A 21,523-nucleotide genomic window follows, 5' to 3' on the forward strand; every position below is an offset into this window, starting at 1 on the left:
CACAGAGCCCGACACAGGGCTCAAACTCACAAACTGTGAGATCATGACCTGAGCCGAAGTCAGATGCTTAACTGACCGAGCCACCCAGATGCTCCCACTTGAATCAAGCTATGTGACTGGCATAATAGTAGTTACCATGTTATGTGTTTCAAAAACTGATCACTAAAATATGCAGATTTTAATAAAAGATAGGAATTGTGCTAGGAATAATTTAGAATACGTATGGGGATAAGTTAAAGGTCAAGATGTTTTACTTCTTATAAAACACACATTTAGAACCTGCAAGCGTTCCGTCATAATCAGCAAAATGTCTTGTGATGAGGATTCTGAAATACTAATATGAGTTAAATCATTACAAAGATTTAAACTGAAGTCAAATGTAAGTTAAGTGGTTTCATGAGAATGAACCTTACATTGAATCAGAGTACACTAGCTTCTGCTCTTCTTCATTATATATTTTGCTTCTACAAGCCACCATCTTTCTCCACTTAGTTCTTTTATGTATTCTCAGGGCCAATGTGATTTAACATATACTGTTCCAGAATTGGTGAAGACTTCACGAGGTAAGCCCTCTGTGTTCTAGAGAAACCCCTTTTTTAAAAACTCTAGTTACTTTACAAACTATACTCTAATTTTAAGTGATATCTAAGTGAAAATAAAATATCATGTTACTTTCAAAAGCTATTCTTTGCTTGGCAAATCCAACATGGCTTTATGATAAAAACACTCAATAAACTAGGACAAGAAGGGAATTTTCTCATCCTAATAAAAGGCATCTACCAAACCCCACAGCTAATATCATACTTAATCAGTGAAAAACTGAAAGCTTTACCTTAAAATTAGAAACAAAACAAGGGTGTTTGCTCTCACTACTTTTATTCAACATTGTCCTGGAGGCTCAAGCCAGGATGAGTAGGCAAGAAAAAGAAATGAGAAGCATCCAGATTGGAAAGGAAGAAGTTAGAAATCTCAATTTACAGATGATAAAATATTGTATGTAGAAAAATCCAAAGGAATCTATTAAAAAACTATTAAATCTATTAAGTCTATTTTAGTTCAGCAAGTTTGCAGGATATAATATCAATACACAAAAATCAAGTACATTTCTATACACTAGCAATTAAGAATCTAAAAATGAAATTAAGAAAGCAGTTCAACTTAAAATAGAATAAAAAAGAATAAACTACTTAGGAATAAATTTAACAAAAATTGCAAACTATCAATAAATGCAAACTTATGCTCTGAAAACTACAAAACATTGTTGGAGGAAATTAAAGGAGACCTAAATAAATGGAAAGATATCCCATGTTCATGGATCAGAAGATTTAATATTGTTAAGATACATTACAAATTAATCTACAGAAATATGAGAATTGAAGCTGATTTAAAAGTTCATGTGGAGGGCCACCTGGCCAGCTCAGTTGGAAGAGCATGTGACTCTTGATCTTGGGGTAATGAGTCTGAGCCCCTTGTTGGGTGTAGAGATTACTAATAAGTAAATACATTAATTAATAAATACTTAAAAAAGAGAAGTTCCTGTGGAAATGCTAGGACCCAATCAGTCTTGAAAAAGACCAAATTTGAAGGACACACACTTCCTGATTTTTGGACTTAACTCTAGACAATGTGGTAATGGTAAAAAGCAACACATATGGATCAATGGAATAGAATTGAGACTTCATAGACCCTTACATTTATGGCCAATTGATTTTTGAAAACACTTCCAGAACAATTCACTGGGGGAAGAACAGTCTTTTCAACAAATGGTTCTGGGACAACTGTATGTCCACATATGAAAGAATGAAGCTGGATCCCTATATCACACCATATATAAAAACTAATTCAAAATGGATCAAAGACTTAGTTATCAAAACTAAAAGTATAAAGTTCTGATAAAAAATATAAATGTGAGTGCTCGCTTCGGCAGCACATATACTAAAAAATATAAATGTGAATATTTGTGACTTTAGAATAAGCAATGGGATTTTAAATATGACACCAAAAGCACAAGCAACAACAGAAAAAAAATAAGTACATTGGGCTTCATGAAAAAAGAAAAGTTGCGTTTCAAAGAACACTACCAAGAAAATGAAAAGACAACTTATGGAATGGGAGAAAATTTTTATAAATTTTTTATCTGATAAGGAACTTATATTTAGAATATGTAAAGAACTATCACAACTCAATAATAGAAAGGCAAATAACCCGATGAAAAAGTGAGCAAAATATCTGAATAGCTATTTCTCCAGAGAAGAAATACAGATGGCCAATAAATACATGGAAAGATGTTCAATGTTATTAGTCTTCAGGAAAATAAAAATCAAAACTACAGTGATCACACCCAGTAGGTTGCCTCAATCAAAATGACAGACAATAGCAATAACAATTGGTGTCAATGTGGAGAAATGAGAGCCCTCATACATTGCTAGTGGGAATGTAAAATGGTGTAACTCTTCTGGAAACAGTCTGACAGTTTCTCAAAAAGTTAAATAAAGAGTTACCATATGACTCAGCAATTCTAATCCTAGATATATACACAAAAGAAATGAAAACATATGTCCATATAAAACTTGTATATGAATGTTCATAGCAGTATTATAGTAACCCCATAATACCCCAAAATGGAAATAATCCAAATGTGTATCAACTAATGAATGTATAAATAAAATATAATATAGGCATCCATGAAATATTATTGAGCAATGAAAGGAATGCAGTATTGACATGTGCATCAACATAGACAAATCTTGAAAACATAATGAATGAGGAAAGAAGCCACTAGAAGCGAACTAGAGGCCACATGTTGTATGATTCTATTTATATGAAATGTCAAGAATGGGTAAAGCTATTGATATAAAAGCTAGATTAGTGGTTGCTTAGGACTGGGGAAGGAAGAGGTAAATGGAAAGTGAGTGCTAATGTGTATGGAGTTCCTTTAAAGGGTGTTGAACATGTTCTAAAATTGATTATGGTGATGGTTGCACAGTTCTGTGAATATACTAAAAATTATTTAATTGTACACTTTAAATGGGTGAATTAGGGTCACCTGGGTGGCTCAGTCATTTAAGTGTCTGACTCTTGATTTCAGCTCAGGTCATGATCTCAAGGTCATGAGATCAAGCCCTGCTGCAGGCTCCCCACTGGGCATGGAGACTGCTTAAGATCCTCTCTCTCTCTCTCTCTCTCTCTGCCCCTCCCCTGCTGTGGGCATGTGTACGCACACATGCTCACTCTCTCTCTCTCTCTCCCAAAAATAATAAAATAAAATAAAATAAAATAAAATAAAATAAAATAAAAATAAAAATTAAATAAAATGGTGAATTGTATTATATACAAATTATATAGAGAGGGTGGAAGAGGGAAGGAGCTGTATTAGGGTTCTCCAAAGAAACAGAACCAATGACATTGGTTGATTGATTGATTGAATGTAAGGAATTGGCTCACATGATTACGGAGTCTGGAAAGTCCAAAATCTGCAGGGTGGGCCAGCAGGCTGGAGACCCAGGTGATAAGCAGAAATTGCAGTCCATATCCGAAGGCTATCCATTGAATAATTCCCTCTTGCTCAGATGAGGTCAGTCTTTTGTTGTATCCAGGCCTTCAACTGTTTGGATGAGACTCACCCACATTATGGAGAGTAATCTGCTTTACACAACATCCATCATTTTAAATCTTTATTTTTTTTTAATCTTTATTTATTTTTGAGAGAGAGAGACAGAGTGTGAGCAGGGGAGGGACAGAGAGAGAGGGAGACATAGAATCCAAAGCAGGCTCCAGGCTTTGGCTGTCAGCACAGAGCCCTCTGCGGGGTCCAAGCTCAAGAAACACGAGATCATGATCTGAGCCAAAGTTGGACGCCTAGCCAACTGAGCCACTGAGACGTCTTACCAGTTTAAATCTTAATTTCATCCAAAATAACTCTCACAGAAACATCCAGAATAATGTTTGACTACATATCTGGACACTGACCCAGTCAAGCTGACACAGAAAATTAACACAAAGGCCTATTGGTCCCAGAGACTGGAAAACTTTAGGAAATGGCATTGTTAATTTATCTAAAAAGCAGTTCTAGATATAGCTTGCTGTATACAGTAAAAGTTCAGTGGGCAGTGTGTGCTTCAATTAGGCTATTAATTGAGTTAATAATGGGGGTGGTAAAAATAATTCCTAATAATAAAATGACATAGTGGGGCACCTGGGTGGCTTTGTTGGTTAAGCAGCTGACTCTTGATTCAGCTCAGGTTATGATCTCGTGGTTCGTGGGACTGAGCCCTGTGTCAGACTCTGCACTGACAGCATGGAGCTTGCTTGGGATTCTCTCTCTCTCTCTGACCCTTCCCCACTTTTACTAGAAATAAATAAGTAAACTAAACTAAAATAATAAAATAAAGTAAAATAAAATAAAATAAAATAAATGACATGGTATCTATTTCTAGAAGTTCCCTTTTTCCTAAACTTTTACACAACTAAGGGTTTAAAATTTCATTCATGTTAACATTTATCCTTTATATTAACATATATATTTTGTGAGTTCCTTATAGCAGATATTGTGAGTTTTGCATTTTAAAAAGTGTTTTGCTTTTAGATGCAACATTGCTTCTTAAACATTCACTAGGGCCTAGAAATGAAAATGTTCCCATCTGGAAACATACATTTAAACACAAGTTAAACTCTTATTTTTTGCATAAAAGGCTAAGCACAAAGGCTGCTTGTTTTTTATATGTAAAATATTAAACCTGGTAGGGAATTTATATAAATGTGAGGAAAGAATTTTGGAGGGAGATATACCAAAGAGATAATAATGGAGAGACGAAAAGAGAACTGGGACGGAGAAAATGAGGAAATTCAAAGGGGACTTCAAACTTATGCGTGTAATATTAAAAATTGATATGAAGAATATATGCATTTATCACTTCTATAATTACCAATGAAAAAATAATGTATCTGATCTCATTCCCTTATTTTGCAGATTGCAGGATGGTGGCTTGGAGGAGGTCATTCTACTAGTAGTGACAGGACTAGAAGCCAGGTCTCCTGTTGCTTAGTCCCATACTCTATCCAGATCATCTACCCATGATGTGCCTAGGTGACTGTCAGTTGAGCATCCGACTCTTGTTTTGGCTCAGGTCATGATCCTGGGGTCATGGGATCCAGCTTTGCATGAAGTTCTACATTGAGTGTGGAGCCTGCTTGGGCTTCTCTCTCCCTCTGCCCCATTCTCTGAAAAAAAAAAAAAATAATAATAATCTACCCAGCCAGTAATGTACTAAAAAGATCAAAACCAGAGTTTTTTTCATACATTGAATAGAGAAAATATTAACTGGTCTAGAAGCTTAGTAGTTTCTTTTATAGAAACTCAATTGTAGTCAGAAACTGCATTTTGCACTCCTCTCCATGATGAGTATGCAGTAAGCATGTATTGTTTATTTATTAAACAGAGACTTAAAAGTGAAATTTGTTGTAGTTTCTTTTTTTTTCAATATATGAAATTTATTGTCAAATTGGTTTCCATACAACACCCAGTGCTCATCCCAAAAGGTGCCCTCCTCAATACCCATCACCCACCCTCCCCTCCCTCCCACCCCCCATCAACCCTCAGTTTGTTCTCAGTTTTTAAGAGTCTCTTATGCTTTGGCTCTCTCCCACTCTAACCTCTTTTGTTTGTTTGTTTGTTTTTTTGTTGGTTTTTTTGTTGTTGTAATTTCTAAACTCACTTTATAGTAGTATCAAAATCAAACATCCCAAACCTCAAATGGTCTTTTATTTATTTTTATTTTTTTAAGTTTATTTATTTTGAGAGAGACAGAGAGAGCATGAGTGGGGGAGGGGCAGAGAGACAGAGAGAAAGGGAGAATCCTAAGCAGGCTCCAAGCAGGCAGTGCACAGAGCCCAGTGCAGGGCTCAAACTCATGAAATTGTGAAATCATGACCTAAGCAAAAATCAAGAGTCAGATGCTCAACCAACTGAGCCACCCAGGTGTCCCTCAAATGGTCTTTTAAAATGAAGAACCTGTCTCATGAGGACAGGCTGGGAAGTATCTAGTTCTTATTCATCTTGTTTCCCTCATCTGACATGTAACATAGAATCGAGTTCATGGTGTGTTCTAGGGAGATGGCTGTGAAGCCAATGAGTAACCATTTCACTCTTCTCATATCTTCCTTCCTCTGGACATTGTATTTGTCTCTCCAACATCCTTTTCACCTTCACCGTGCACCAGTCAGGAAACTTGGGGAATGACCCCTTCCAATAATTCCCTCTCCTTGATACAGAGAGTTTCTTGTTCAGGTAATCCAAGCCTAAGTCAATCAGTGGTTCAGGAAAGGGCAGGTGACCAATTCAGGCTAATAACTAGGGACTTCTGCTTTAAGGTGTCTCGTTTTTTTGAGAGAACAATGAAGTCTGTCACTTTCCTGGATGAAGTGGAATACAGATGGGAAATTAGAACTACTACAGTCATTTGGTCACAGTGAAGGAAGCCAGAATCAAGATGATGCTAACACCATAGGGCACGGGGGTGGCTCAGTCAGTTGAGCGTCTGACTCTTGATGTCAGCTCAGGTCATGATCTCACAGTTCATGGGATCGAGCCCCATGTCACGCTCTGCACTGAGGATGTGGAGCCTGCTTGGGATTTTCTCTCTCTTTCTCTCTCTCTCTCTGCCCCTTGCCTGCTCACACACTCTCTTAAAATAAATAATAAAAATAAAAAAAAAAAAAAGATGATGCAAACAACATAGATGTCAGAGTAGAGAGATGGAAGGAAGGAAATCCTTGATGATAGTGTTGACACTATGTCAAATGATTCCCATGAAACTAACCTTGAAATCTGACCATGGGCTGATCCAGGTTTAGGTTTGGAATGACTTCAAAGCTTATACGATTTTGAGAGTTCCCTTTAAGAAAAAAATACAAGAGTACAAATGTAAAATTAAGTGCAAATGTGAATATTTAATTAGAATGAGACAAAAACTCACACCAAACCATGAATTTTGAAAAGCTGACACATATCCACAAATCAACAATATTTTTGTTTTATTTCCTGCTTCACATATCTTTATGGTATTTCTTGCTCCTATTTTGGGGGAGGCATTTTCTTTGATGTCCTCTTTGTAAGACAACAGCATTAGAGAGATTTTGTAATCTTGAAGTCAATCTGTTGTTTCCTCTTCCATGATCCAAATTTGCTTTGTTTTGATAACTTAAAAAGATCTATTTAAGTTTTACAGCATTTTTGTAATGTCATACAAAGTGGACACACTTGTCAAATTTGGGAACCCCTCCACTGCATTTCATGTATGACTTATAAGATTTCAGGATACTTCAAATTATCTTGAACAATGATAGTGTTAAATCTTACATCTCAAAGTGCAAAACTCAGTACACTTTGAGTTGATCACCTGTAGTTACCAATTGTCCTCAATGTCTTCCCTGTAGTGGCAGATTATGAATTTTATGCTACCCTCACTATATCAGTGAGGGCTATTTAGAGCAGCTATATACACATGTCTTCCCTCACTTCTGTTTATTGTACTGCTATAGTTTGTGCCCTAGAAGCTCCGGAATTCTGATAAATTCTACCGCAAATGATTCCAGTCATAAAAGAAAAAAAGCCTGGTGCATTTTTAATCATATATACTGCATCATCCAGTATAAACCTGACAGGAGAGAATTTCTGTTTTGCCTTACACTTGCACACATCTGATGATCTGATCATGTTCCCCTGTCATGACTCAACTCAGCTGATTTTACTCACTGATGTGTGTAAAACTGGCAGGCGGCTGGCAGGTTGACTGATCGCTGGATAATCTGGGATGGACTCTCTGGTGACTAGTGGTTAGCTGGGTATCAGCTGAGGCAACAGGATGGCAGCTGTGCTCACCACTATACCACCAATGCTACACTCAGCTGACGCAACAGGAAAGATTAGGCCACATGTGTCCCATCTTCCAGGAAGTTCACTTGAGCTTCTTCATAGGGTGGTTGCTCTTCCAGGATTTGTAAGAGAAAGCAAGCCCTAATGCACAAGTACTTTTCAAGGGTCTACTTGCTTCATGGATGGGATCACAAGAGTATCAGAAACCCTTCCCAACATTCAAACCCTGCCTTGCCCTGGCTTGAAGCTCTTCTCCGAGTCCTAACCCTGATCCAACAGGTATATCACAGTAATTAGATACAGGGATATAGCCTTAAGGGATCTCTAATGATGGAACTGAATCTGTTTTCCTTATTCCTATCTTAAGACAGAATACATAATTTGTACACATATACAATTCTTTCATAGTAAAAGTACTTTATTATTAAAATAGAATGCTTTGCCCCCAAGAATCAAGTTTTCATAATAAATTAAAAACATTTTTTTAATTAAGTTTATTTTGAGAGAGAGAGTGCGAGTGGGAGGAGGGGTAGAAAGAGAAGGAGACCCAGAGTCCAAAGCACGTTCCAGGCTCTGAGCTGTCAGCGCAGAGCCTGACATGGGGCTCGAACCCACAAGCTATGAGATCATGACCTGAGCTGAAGTCAGATGCTTAACCATCTGAGCCACCCAGGCGCCTCTTTTATAAATTTTTTTAAATATTTATTTATTTTTGAGAGAGAGACAGAGACAGAGACAGGGACAGAGACAGAGACAGAGACAGAGCTAGAGCAGGGGAGGGGCAGAGAGAGAGGGAGACACACAATCTGAAGCAGGCTCCAGGCTCTGAGCTGTCAGCACAGAGCCTGATGCAGGGCTCGAACTCACAGACTGCGAGATCATGACCTGAGCCTAAGTCAGACGCTCAACTGACTGAGTCACCCAGGCGCCCCCCACCAATAATCAAGTTTTAAACCTAACATTCTAAATTATCATGGCATTTCATGTCTTTAAGCTTGTTTTATGTATTTGCAGCCTGAATCTAGGTAAAATTTTCTGGTACTGACAAATTTTCAGTAATTGAGTTATAGGTTAACATTTCTTGCCTTCTAAGTAAAACCCAAGTTCATATATAAGACTGATAAGTAATCAGTGTCTTGTCAGGGAATTTACAGATGAAACCAGAGACTTGCGTGCTGTTGTCAAGGCAACAGCTTCCCATGCCTTCCCAGCAACAGGATCTGTTCATCTGGTTATTGAAGCTAACACAAGTGTTGTCTGCTGCCAAAAGCCAAGGGTCAGTTTGCAAATGATGTCTCTCTTGAGGACTAATCAATAAGTACATTACCTTCCCAGACAGAAACCACAGCAATGGTAAGCCATGGGAAGCTGACACATTATCTTCATTTTCCATTACATCTGAAGCTCTGATGACAGCACACCTATTTTTCTTTGCTCAATTATGTTTTCTTTTTTCTTTTTCTTTTTCTTTTTTTTTTTTAGCTGTTAAGATTTAAAACCCCATAGCTGGTCTGGAATATTCAACTGGGACAATTCCTAATGGGGTTTTACTTTGAAGAGAAATCAAAGTGCTAAGTTTATAGAGAACAGCCATTGGTGAAGTGGTCAGTGGTAATGATTTCACAATTTCATGAGTTTGAGCCCTGCACTGGGCTCTGTGCACTGCCTGCTTGGAGCTAGGAGGATGAAAGGAAACAAACACATGTTATAGAGAATGACTTTCTACACTGGCAAATTAAGAGAGTCTGGCCTGCTGTGAAGAAGCAGGCATGAGGCTCTAGGGTCCTGCTTATAATCATAGGACCTCCACATTCACACACAAAAAGAAAGCACAATCTGGACAGAATATGCTCTCATAGCCTCCTAGATCCAGGGCAAAAACACCTTAAAAAAACAAACAAACTTGGGGCACCTGGGTGGCTCAGTCCGTTAAGCGTCCGACTTCGGCTCAGGTCATGATCTCGCGGTCTGTGGGGTCGAGCCCCACGTCGGGTTCTGTGCTGACAGCTCAGAGCCTGGAGCCTGTTTCAGATTCTGTGTCTCCCTCTTTCTCTGACCCTCCCCTGTTCATGCTCTCTCTCTGTCTCAAAAATAAATAAACGTTAAAAAAAAATTAAAAAAAAACAAAAACAAAAACAAACAAACCTGAAAGCAAATTCTACATTCTAGGTGAAAGGTGATCCTGAAAGCATAAGCCTCCTCTGCTGTGAAACTATGAGAGTGATTTCTATGCCAACATCCTTAAGAGGCTAGAGAATATTATACCCATTTAAGGACTGTCCAAGGATTAGATCCAAATCTTAGTATTCGGTTTGTTTCTGAACTTATTAATAATGTAGATTTGATTTTCCTTTAATGGGTTTGCTAAAAGTACAAGTGAAAAATCACAATCATTTAAGCGAGACGTTTGATTATTCCTAACCATTTAATGATATTACTTATTAGGAAAGAACACAATGAGAATCAACAAAAATGGGCTCCAGGTTCTGGGGGCTTCCTCACACAGTTTCCTGCCTTGCGCCGCCCCTTTCCTGCCAAACATGTCCAGCCAGAGTAAGAAAGGACCTTGAAGTCTGGTGCCCAAGGAATCCCTGCCTGGGAAATTTTAAATATAGACTGTATATCAAATGACACTATTAAATTTATGTCAATTTTCTTGGATGGTGGTAATGGTATTGTGATTATGTAAGTGAATATTCTTATTTTTAGATGAGGCATGTGAACTATTTAGGGGTATAATTTTCTGATGTCTGAAACTTACTTTCAAAAACACATATATGGAAAAAAAGGAAAAAAAGGAGAGAGGCAGAGGGTGGGCAGATACAAGCAAATGCACCAAAAGTTACAATTATTTGATCTCAGTGAAGAATGTATGGGTGTTAATTGTACCATTTTTATTTTCACTTTTTGGCAGGTTTGAAGTTTTTCTAAAAAAAATGTTGGGAAAAAGATATATAAAAAGAATATGTAGTCCCTGACCTCTAGTGAAGTTTCTCTAGAGGTTTCTTTGAATCACGTTTATATTTTCTGCAGAGCTGGGAGGCTGACATTCTTACACTGGGAACCTGGTGGTCTAGGCATTTGTTAGTTCATGTATTGTTCCTCTAAAAACTAGAAAGTAAGTGGGCAAAAGACTTAACTATGGGCAGGACTTCAGGTAACAGAGGGAGAGTCTAGGATGCTGTTCCATTGGCTCACTGGTCTTACAAGTGCTTGTGGGAGGTGGAGGGTTAAGCACAAAGTATTATCCAAAGAATAAACTAGAACAAGCAATCCTAAAATTTGTATGGAAACACAAAAGACCCCAGATAGCCAAAACAATCTTGAAAAAGAAAAAGAAACTGGAGGTATCATTCTTTCAGACTTCAAGTTATATTCAAAGCTGTAGTGATCAGAACAATATGGTACTTGCATAAAAATAGATAATATAGACCAATGGAACAGAATAGAAAGGCCAGAAATAAACTCATAATTATATGGTCAATTAATCTTCAATAAAGGAGGCAAGAATATGTAATGCGAAAAAGATTTTTCAACAAATGCTGTTGGGAAAATTGGACAGCTACATGCAAAAGAATAAAACTGGACCACTTTCAGTGTATGGTTTAACCATACACAAAAATAAACTCAAAATGGATTAAGGACTTAAATGTGAGAACTGAAACCATAAAAATCCTAGAAGGGAGCACAGGCAGTAATCTCTCTGATATCAGTCATAGAAACATTTTTCTAGATATATTTCCTCAGGCAAGGGGAATAAAAGAAAAAATAAATTATTGGGACTCCATCAAAATAAAAAGCTTCTGAACCTCAAAGAAAACAACCAACAAAACTAAGAGAACTTACAGAATGGGAGAATGAATACATTCGCAAATTAGATATCCAATAAAGGGTTAGTATCCAAAATATATAAAGAATGTATATAACTCAACACACAAAAAACAAATAATGCAATGAGAAGATGGGCAGAATAAATGAGCAGACATTCTCCAAAGAAGACATCCAGACTGGATGGAAAAGATGCTCAACATCACTCATGATCTGGGAAATGCAAATCAAAACTACAATGCGAAATCACCTCACACCTGTAAGAATAGCTAAAATAAAAAACTCAAGAAACAAGTGTTGGAGAGGATATGTAGAAAAAGGAACGCTTATTCACTGTTGTTGGGATACAAACTGGTGCAGTCACTGTGGAAAACAGTATGGAGTTTTGTCAAAAAATTAAAAATAGAACTACGCTATGTTCTAGTTTACCCAACAAATACATATATGCATATGTTTACCCAACAAATACAAAAACACTATTTAGAAGGGGTATATGCACTGTTATGTTTATTGCAGCATTATTTATAATAGTCAAATGATGGAAGCAGCCTAAGTGTCCATCAGTAGATAAACGGATAAAGAAAAGTCAGTATATATACACAATGGAATATTATTCAGTCATAAAGAAGAATGAAATCTTGCCATTTGTAACAACATGGATGGATCTAGAGAGTATAATGCCAAATGAAATAAGCCATCAGAGAAAGGCAAATACCATATGGTTTCACTTTTATGTGGAATTTAAGAAACAAGACAAATGAACAACAACAACAAAAGAGAGCGAGACAAACCAAAAACAGACACTTAACTACAGAGAGCTGAGCATTACCAGAGGGGGTGGGTGGGTGGGTGGGGAATGGGTAAAATAGTGAGGGAGATTAGGAGTACACTTACCTAATGAGCACTGAGTAACATATGGAACTGTTGAACCACTATCTTGTACACGTGAAACTAATATAACACTGCATGTTAACTACACTGGAATTAAAAAAACAAAGAACATAAGGTGTTCAGGAGATTAATATATGTCTCTTTTCTATATTTTGTTACATCATTTATTATCATTTTGGTCTGAGAACAGATCTGTTTCCCTGGTTTCAAAGGGCAACTTTTTACACCAAAGCACAGGAAGAGCCATCCTTAGGAGTTTGATGCGAGAGGCAAGCTGTGTGCATATGTGTGCCTATGTGGGTGCATGCAGGTATGTTTGCTAGGCATTTGAAACAATTGCAGACTGCTACAGGGGAAAGAATGAAATCAGTGTTTCCTAAACTGTTTTTGGATTTTTTTTAAAAAAGAGTTTTGTAGTCAAGTAAGTTTGGAAACACTGCATATCTTATTATCTTCTTCAGATTCAAAGGACATTATTATTTAAATTTAAAATTATGAAAACTTCCACAAAAAGGAAAAAGAAGTAAGTATAAACAATTTAGCATAGGATTTTTTACATTATGCTTCAGGACACCAAGTCTAGATGCAACCAGGAGAGCTATTTAAAACTATCATACATTAAGTTTTCTATCAAATTCTGTTGCTATTAAATGATAATCTAGAAACAATTGTTTTCTCAGAGGCAAATTCTGTATACACTATCGTATGTAAGGTATGGTAGGAAAGGCCAGTTATAGTCTTGAGAGCCAATGTGATTTAGATATAAATCTTCAATGCAAATGAGGCATTTAAAAAGTATAATATTAATCCATGGGAAAGTCCAACTTAAGAAAACACACTTACAGTCATTTCAAGACACACATATGTTTTAGAAACCAAAGTGTACCCTGGTATTCACTAATGCTATATTCCTAATCTCATTGGCATTGCCATGCTAATTTCATTCTTCAATACTTTTTGCTATTTTCTTGCACTTCACTATTGCCCCCAACTCTTCCTTAAAAGTGTTGCCTAAGACAAATGGGTAGGTAAACAGTGGATAAATGGATGGGCAGATGGATAGGTGTCAGGATATTAGAACTGAAGTTGCAACCAGAATACCAAGATAAAATAGATGTGAAATGCCAGAGACAGATTCCCATATCTAGAATTTACAAGGGAAATTTTCCCAAGACTCTTAGATCAAGGATATAAAAAGTAGTGGGGGGAAAAAGTGGATAGATTGTGGAAATATGGAAAAACTTTTTGGAGGAGGAGATCTTTGGAGAAGACTGTGCTGTGAAACATACCCTTCCTCACCAAGTAAGGGGTGCCTGTGTTAGACTCTTAGGACAGTTATAATATGTGACCCCTACAGTTGGGAGTTGTTATGGACTGGGGTCTGACTCCTCTCCAGCAAGGTGAGAACAGAGTAGCCAATTGCTTTGGTGGAGCTGGAAGATTGCTGCTAGGTTGGAACTAGGTTACACTCCTGAAATTGTCAGGGCATGGATCAGAATTGCTTGCAGGTAGAGAAAGCCAGCATAGGCTTATCTTCCATCGTGTCCAATAAGACTATCTAGAGAAGTAGAGGGATCTCAGCTTCAAGAAGCAGGAGGCAAGCTGGATTTCTGTGGAATGAGTCACAAGATATTGTCTGCCCCTGCTACGGTGGGAGGGGGCCGTGGGAGGGTGTCTTTGAGAAGTCCATGCAAATGACTCCTCAGACAGCCAACCTAGTAGATGTCTCCCAGCATTGGAGAGCACATAGTCTCTCTTCCTACTTCACCCTCCCTGCTCCCTTAAGATGAGATTGGCCTGGAAATTGAGGTTGGGGTGAAGGTGGAGGGAGAAACCACAGCCCCCTCTCTCACTGCGAGCTTCCAGTCTACAAATGGGCTGAACTGGGTAGAGAGAAGAATCACTTTTATTTTTTTATCTATCTATCTATCTATCTATCTATCCATCCATCTACCTACCTACCTACCTACCTACCTATCTCTACACCCAACATGGGGCTCGAACTCAAGACCCCAAGATCAAGAGTTGCAAGCTCTCCTGACTGAGCCAGCCAGACACTCTGAGAAGAATCACTTTTAAATCAAGTTCAGAATTCTGTTCAGCATCTTGGACTGGACATTCTAATTATGAATTAAGACTGTGACTTAAAGTGACAGTCACTTAAAGTGACAGTGAATGATCTGTTAATTAAGATTGAGCTGAAAAGTTATGGCGTCTGCCACCATTTTCATTTCAGATCAGGGGAAAGGTTGTCCCTACTTAATACATCATGAAGAGCACATGAAAGACAGAAGTTAAAGTTGTGTTTGATCACACACATCCCTGCTGCTCAGCTCCAGTGGTCACGATGTAACTTTTTATTTTGTCCACCGTGGTGTTGTTCCGGGGTCCTGCACCCCACAAGTCATGCATTCTGAGTGTTAATCAATAGTTGAGAAAGTAAGATATATTGATTGAAAGTTAACAGAACTTCCACTCTAACAATTCTCAGATGTTTCTAAAGAATACTAGCGATGCCCTGGAATGATGCAAAAAGGGGTTGAGACTATTTGTCTTATCGCTAGAACAACTCCTTGCAACAAAGGACTGGTTCTTATTTGTCTTTACTTCCCAGTGTTTACCTCAATTGACAGAATACAGAAAGAGCCAATACACTACTCTAAATGGTTCATGTACCTTAAGTAACATTACTAGAGTTATCACTATTTCTTAATGTAAGAATTTAACCTTACTATATCACTTTAATATGTTCCTCAAATCATAATTTTCACTGAATTGTAATTATAAAAACTTTGTACATCCCTGCATCATTGCATCATTGCTTAATATCTTTTTTTTTAAGTTTATTTTTGAGAGAGACAGCACAAGCGGGGGAACAGTAGAGAGCGAGGGACAGAGGATCTGAAGACAGCTCTGTACTGAGAGCAGAGGGCCAAATGCGGGACTTGAACCCACGAACCACAAGATCATGATTGACTGTCTGAGCCACCCAGGCGCCTCACTTAATATCTTTTAATAAAGCCACAAGATGGGGAAATGTCAGGAATTCTCTTGTTGATATTCAAGCCTATTTACACTCTGCTCTCGGCTGTCCTTGCTCCCTTCTCTCCTGCCACTCTTGTCCATGAAACTCTTTTGCATTCAAACTGGGCTACTTGGCATCCTGAAAACACAGTGTTTCCTCCCTTCCTGCTAATGATTTCCTCCTGCCTGGAGTGTTCTTCCTCTTCCGCTTTGCCCTTTGCCCTACCTACTTTTGCATCTTGATGGATTCCTCATAACACTATCCCACCTTCTCTACAGCATCGTCCTGGGCTAAGCCAATATGCAGGGACATTTTCTTCTGACTCCTGGGGATATACTAGGCTACATCACTCAGGAGGCATTAACTTATTAACTTTTTGTGTGTATTTGCATGATTTGATCATTTAAATTTTGATGTTTTGAGGGTAAGGATTCTGTTTTATTTTTATTTTTTTAAGGTTTATTATTATTTTTTATTTTTTAATGTTTATTTATTTTTGAGAGAGAGAGAGAGAGAGAGAGAGAGAGAGAGAGAGAGACCATGAGTGGAGGAGGGGCAGAGAGAGAGGGAGACACAGAATCTGAAGCAGTCTCCAGGCTCCGAGCTGTCAGAACAGAGCACAACGCGGGGCTCGAACCCACGAGCTGTGAGATCATGACCTGAGCAGAAGTTGGACGCTGAACCAACTGAGCCACCCAGGTGCCCCGGATTTTTGTTATTATTTTAAAGGAAACTCTACACTCAATGTGAGGCTCAAACTTCCAACCCTGAGATGAAGAGTCATATGCTTTACTGACTGAGCCGGCCAGGTGCCCCAATTCTGTTTTAGACATTTTGATTTCCCTCACATGCCTTGGACAGAATAAGAACTGACATAATTTGACTGATTTAAAATTGGCAGAGGAACTGTGCTAATGTTTCTCAAAAGGCAACACCCAGAAAAGGCAGCCTGGAATGATTGAAACTATGTTATTATTATTTACCCTGATTAAAGTTCTCAAAGAAATTCAAAGGAGTATTTATTGGGTGAATAAATGAGTAAAATAAACACTGAGTATTGATTTAGTACGTATGTAATATATTGGAGAATGGGGGAAGAATGTGTATATTGGCATGGGGTGCACAGGAAGAAAACTAAATCGTCATCTTCCATAGTAGTTAGGAAGTCAATATGTAATTTCTAAAATTGAAAAAAAATTAACGAGATAGCAGTATAAATATGTTATTTAGGATCATGAAGGTAAATAACAGAAGAGCTAAAAGTATACAGAAAAATGGTTACTTCTGTGGACCTTTTATCTTTTGGGAGCACATCTTGCTCTCCTGATTTTAAATAAATACATTTCCAATTCTGGATTTCTTCATTTCTCTTTCTTTTTATATCTTTAGGATGTGTCCAGCTGGGTAAACAACTTACAGCTTAATTGCCTAAAAGCTGAGTTCATCTCTCTCCCTCCCATCATACTGATAGGTTTCTACAACTTCTATATCCCCCTCAAGGGCATCATTTGTTTCCCTTCCTCTTCTTTCTCTAGTAATTCAACAAATATTTATTGAATGCCTACTATATTTCAGCCATTGTGCTAGATACTGGATAAGTAAGTAATAGGTAAGTAAGCCCTCACAGTTGAGATGATCCTTCTCCAATGTTCCTTCGGTCTGCCTGCTTTGTTTTGTTTTAGTTTTTGCGGTCCATTCCCTAAAACAGATGACAGCCATTGGTTCACCGCCCGGGGAAAACAGTTAGAATTATTCATTCTTAGGCTATGAACATAAAATCTTGGCAGTCATCTTGAGGTCAGGCCAGAGAATATGGCCCTGTCAGCAAACATCAGTCAACACTGTTGGGAAACAATGTGAAGTATATGCTCAATTGCTGATGGTGGGTCAGGTGCAACATGCTGTAAACAACATTTGTATATTTCATTTTTTCATGCAACATTTTTTTTGGTAGTATCTACTGTTTCTAGGAACTGTGAAAGTAACATAGTACGTTGTGATCACAAATGAATATAATACAAGACCATTGCAATTTTTTATACATTTCAGCCACATGTATTTGTGTGTCTAAGGCAAATAAGTGAACATAATGTGATGAATGTTCTAATAAAGGTATGAAAGAGGGCACCTGGGTTGTTCAGTTGGTTAAGCATTCAACTCTTGATTTCAGCTCTGGTCATGATCTCATCGTTTGTGGGATCAAGTTCCACATTGGGCTCTGTGCTGATGGTGCAGAGCCTGCTTGGGATTCTCTCTGCCCCTCCCCCACTCACTCGTGTGCTCTCTCAAAATAAATAAATAAACTTTAAATAAGTAAGTAAACAAGTAAATAAGTAAAGGTATGGAAGAATTGCAATGTGACCACTGGGAGAGAAGCACCCAATCCTACCTTTCAGGAAGAGTCATGGATGGAGTGAAATAAATCCCAGAAGAAAAGTGGAGTCTGACAAGAGGAAAAGTGTACAGAGGTAAGGGTCTGAAGGGGTTCTGTCACCTTTGGGCAGCTACAAGTAACAAGTAGGTGTGGGAGAGGATGGAAGGGGAATGAATGGAGGAGTAGGAAGGGGCCAAGTTGTAAAGAGCCTAAACATGAAAAGAGTTTTAAGTAGCAAAATGGCATATCTTTTAGAAAGATGTGGTGTGATGTGGGTGGGAGGCTATGGGGGTGACTGGAGAAAGGAAGAGCAGTTGAGAGGTTTTTGTAATAGTCCAGGTGACAAATGATGAGTCCTTGAATGAGGATAGTGACCATGGGGAGGGAGAAAGAGAATGGCTTTAAAAGCTGTGTAGGAGATAGAATTTACAGAACTTGGTAGATAGATAGGGTGAGGGAGGTGAAGGTTATGGACCAGGTTTTCCAACACAGGGGCTGGATGGACGAAAGAGGAGGAACAGGTTTAGTGGGTGATAGAAAAATCAATTTAGTTTTGAAGATGTTGAATTTATGGTCATAGGGGACAATGGATTAGACATGTCTCATAGGCACTTCTCAGTATGTGAGATGTGTGAAAGAGAAGAATAGAGAAGGAAACCACATAGGGTAGGAAAGGAATAAGGAAGGAATAATGGGCACCAGGAGAGAATGAGATATCAGCTTTATGGAGGACAGAGAAGAATACATTGGACACCTGGCTCATCAGGGCATCCCTCCTTTCTCACCTGCCCAGTTTTGATGGTAAGTAGTCAGTGTAGCCAACCTAACCTGAGTAGACCTGGCTCCTTAGACTCAGACCCCTCAGGGATGAAGATCAAGGATTCTCCCCACCACTCCAGCTAAGCCACTTAGACCAGCACAAGTGCTAGCTGAGAGCAAGGGGAATCTGGAATTGGCAGTAGAAATGGTGTGTCTCAGATATGATTTTGAGAGCACTTGCAGAAGAGGCAAGGGATGTAATCCAACTCACCAACATTCTCCAAACAAAGGAACCAAACATAAATCTGAGGGATTTATTTTGAAAATATTTATTTTGAAAATATTTATTTTGAAAATAGAGTGAGTTTACTCTAAGAAAGTGGATCAGAGCACTGTAGGGGTGAGCTGTGGTGGACACCATGCTGCTCTGCTCACATCCCCACCCACCTCAGGACCAAGCTGCTCATTCTCCAGTGGCTGGAAGTATTGATTGCTGACAACTTTCCAGCCCCAGAGCTCCTGAAATGGGCAGAGGCTTCTGTTGCAGCGGCACAGCAGGTTACCTCCCTCCCCACCTCTCTCCGCAATCTTGCCACTTTCACTCCTCCTGGGTTGTCACCAAAGCATTCTGCGCACAAGTCTGACTCAGTGTCTGTGTCCTGGGGAACCTAACCTGAGACGTTAGGGCAATGCAAATGAGCAAAATCCTCCCTTTTCATAGGAGAAAGTCAGCAAATAATATCTAAAGGTGGTAAGATCAATGTATAAAGGTGTAAGCATAATGTCTAGAGTTAACACTTAGAAACACTAGAAGAATTAAAAATAGAAATGCTGGAAAAAAATTGTCCTTTAAAATCCCTGGGGATTGATTAGGTGGGAGGCTTGCTTTTCCTGTTAAAGTTTTCTGAACTACCTAATTTCATATCACATGCAAAGAGTACTTTGATTCAAATCTAATTTTAACATAAAAAAGGAACTTTAGAAGCAACTAATTATGGAGAGGCAGTGGAGTGAGGTCAAGAAGTAATGTTTGCATACAGAGGATGTGGTCTGGAATTTGAACTCTTTGTGTCTGACTAATCTGGGTTAGGTCACTTCTTGAGAGCCTTAGTTTTCTCATCTGATAAGTGGGAATAATGATGATCTTGAAATAAAAACTACTCAAGATTATCATGAGGTGTGAATAAAATAATGAACGTGAAAATGCTTCGTAAAGCCATAAAAGGCTCTATGATACAGGGGAATGAAATACCTGTGGCTAGCCATGTACAAGAGAACACAAAAGAGCAGTTAATTCTGACAGTGGATGAAAGACCTCATGAAGGTTGATCTCTTGAAATTGGCCTGAAGAATAAAAGAGGATTTTGAAGGGTGCCTGGTTGGCTCAGTTGGCTAAGCATTAGACTCCTGATTTCAGATCAGGTCATGATCTCACAGTTCACTAGATGGAGCTCTGTGGGTCAGGCTCTGTGCTGACATCATGGAGTCTGTCTGGGATTCTCTCTCTGTCAAAATAAATAAATAAACATTTAAAAAAAAGAAGATTTTGTTAGGTAGAGAAGGAGCAGTGAGGAGCAGGGGGATTTTATTTTATTTTTAAAGAAATCTTCAATTCTTTTTATCAGGCTAAACCATGGACATAATTAAAAGGCAACAATTCAGAAGGGTTTATAATCTCCATCAACTCCTTCAAGTCTTTGTTCAAACGTTACGTTTTTAAAAGATTTTTCATGTTATTTATTTATTTTGGGAGAAAGAGAGAGAGAAAGAGAGAGAGCATGAGCAGGGGAGGAGCAAAGAGAAACAGGTTCACTGTCAGTGTAGAGCCCGATGTAGGGTTCCATCTCACAAACTGTGAGACCACAACCCAACCCTAAATCACGAGCCGGTCACTCAGTGGACTGAGCAACCCAGGACCCCCCAAATGTTAAATTTTTCAAAGAGCCCTTTCTTGACCATGTTATTTAAAACTGTAAACTTGGCCTTACTCTTCATCTCTTACCCTATTTTATTCTTTCCTCATAGCACTTATCCACTTGTAACATATTAAAACTTAATTATTCTGTCTGCAGGGTTTTTTTTTTTTTTTTTAGTAATCTCTACATCCAATGTGGGGCTCAAACTCATGACCCTGAGATCAATATTTGCATGCTCCTTGGATTGAGCCAGCCAGGTGTCCCCTGTATGTAATTTTTGTTTGTTTCTTCCTTCTCACAGGAATCTGAGCTTTAGTAGGACAGGAATTTTGATATGTTCTTTTCCTCTCCCAAAAGTGCCTAAATGGTGCTTCATACATTGCAGGGATTCAATGTTTATTGAATAGATCAAAAACATAAAACAATCTTGCTTGCTCCATTGCTCCCCAAATCCTATCATACTCCTCAAAGACACCTGCTTTTAAGATATAAATAAATAAATAAATAAATAAATAAATAAATAAAGCAGCCTGTTATTTTGGAAAATTTCAAACATACATACACACATGCATACAAGCAGAGAGAATGGTACAGTGAACCCCATGACTCCAGCTTCCACAATTATCAATGTTTGGCCAGTCTTATTTCTCTATCCTGCTATATTTTGGGGGGTATGGGGGATTGGCACTGGAGTATTTTAAAAGCAAAGCCAAGGTATCATGTTATTTTATGTAGAAATACTTCATGATGCTTCTAACTACAGAGGTATTTTAAAATGTAACCTCTATGCCATTATTATGCCTAAAAATATTATTGATTTTTTATACCATCATCTTATACCCAGTTCATAATCAAAA

The 21,523-nt window shown here is 38.2% G+C and overlaps 1 protein-coding gene across 3 annotated transcripts in view; it reads left to right on the forward strand.

Moving 5' to 3' along the window:
• Positions 1-21,523, forward strand: part of ACYP2 (acylphosphatase 2) — a 274,964-nt gene that overhangs the window by 69,721 nt on the left and 183,720 nt on the right. The window contains exon 1 of one of the 3 annotated variants that reach the window (XM_027072448.2): positions 18,062-18,085. The exons of the other annotated variants lie outside the window; for them this stretch is intronic. The gene's annotated coding sequence lies outside the window, so the exon portion shown is untranslated. Of the gene's footprint in view, positions 1-18,061; positions 18,086-21,523 lie in introns of those variants that run through there. 3 annotated transcript variants of the gene reach the window in all.

This window comes from Acinonyx jubatus, chromosome A3, assembly GCF_027475565.1.
Source record: "Acinonyx jubatus isolate Ajub_Pintada_27869175 chromosome A3, VMU_Ajub_asm_v1.0, whole genome shotgun sequence".
NCBI lineage: Eukaryota > Metazoa > Chordata > Mammalia > Carnivora > Felidae > Acinonyx > Acinonyx jubatus.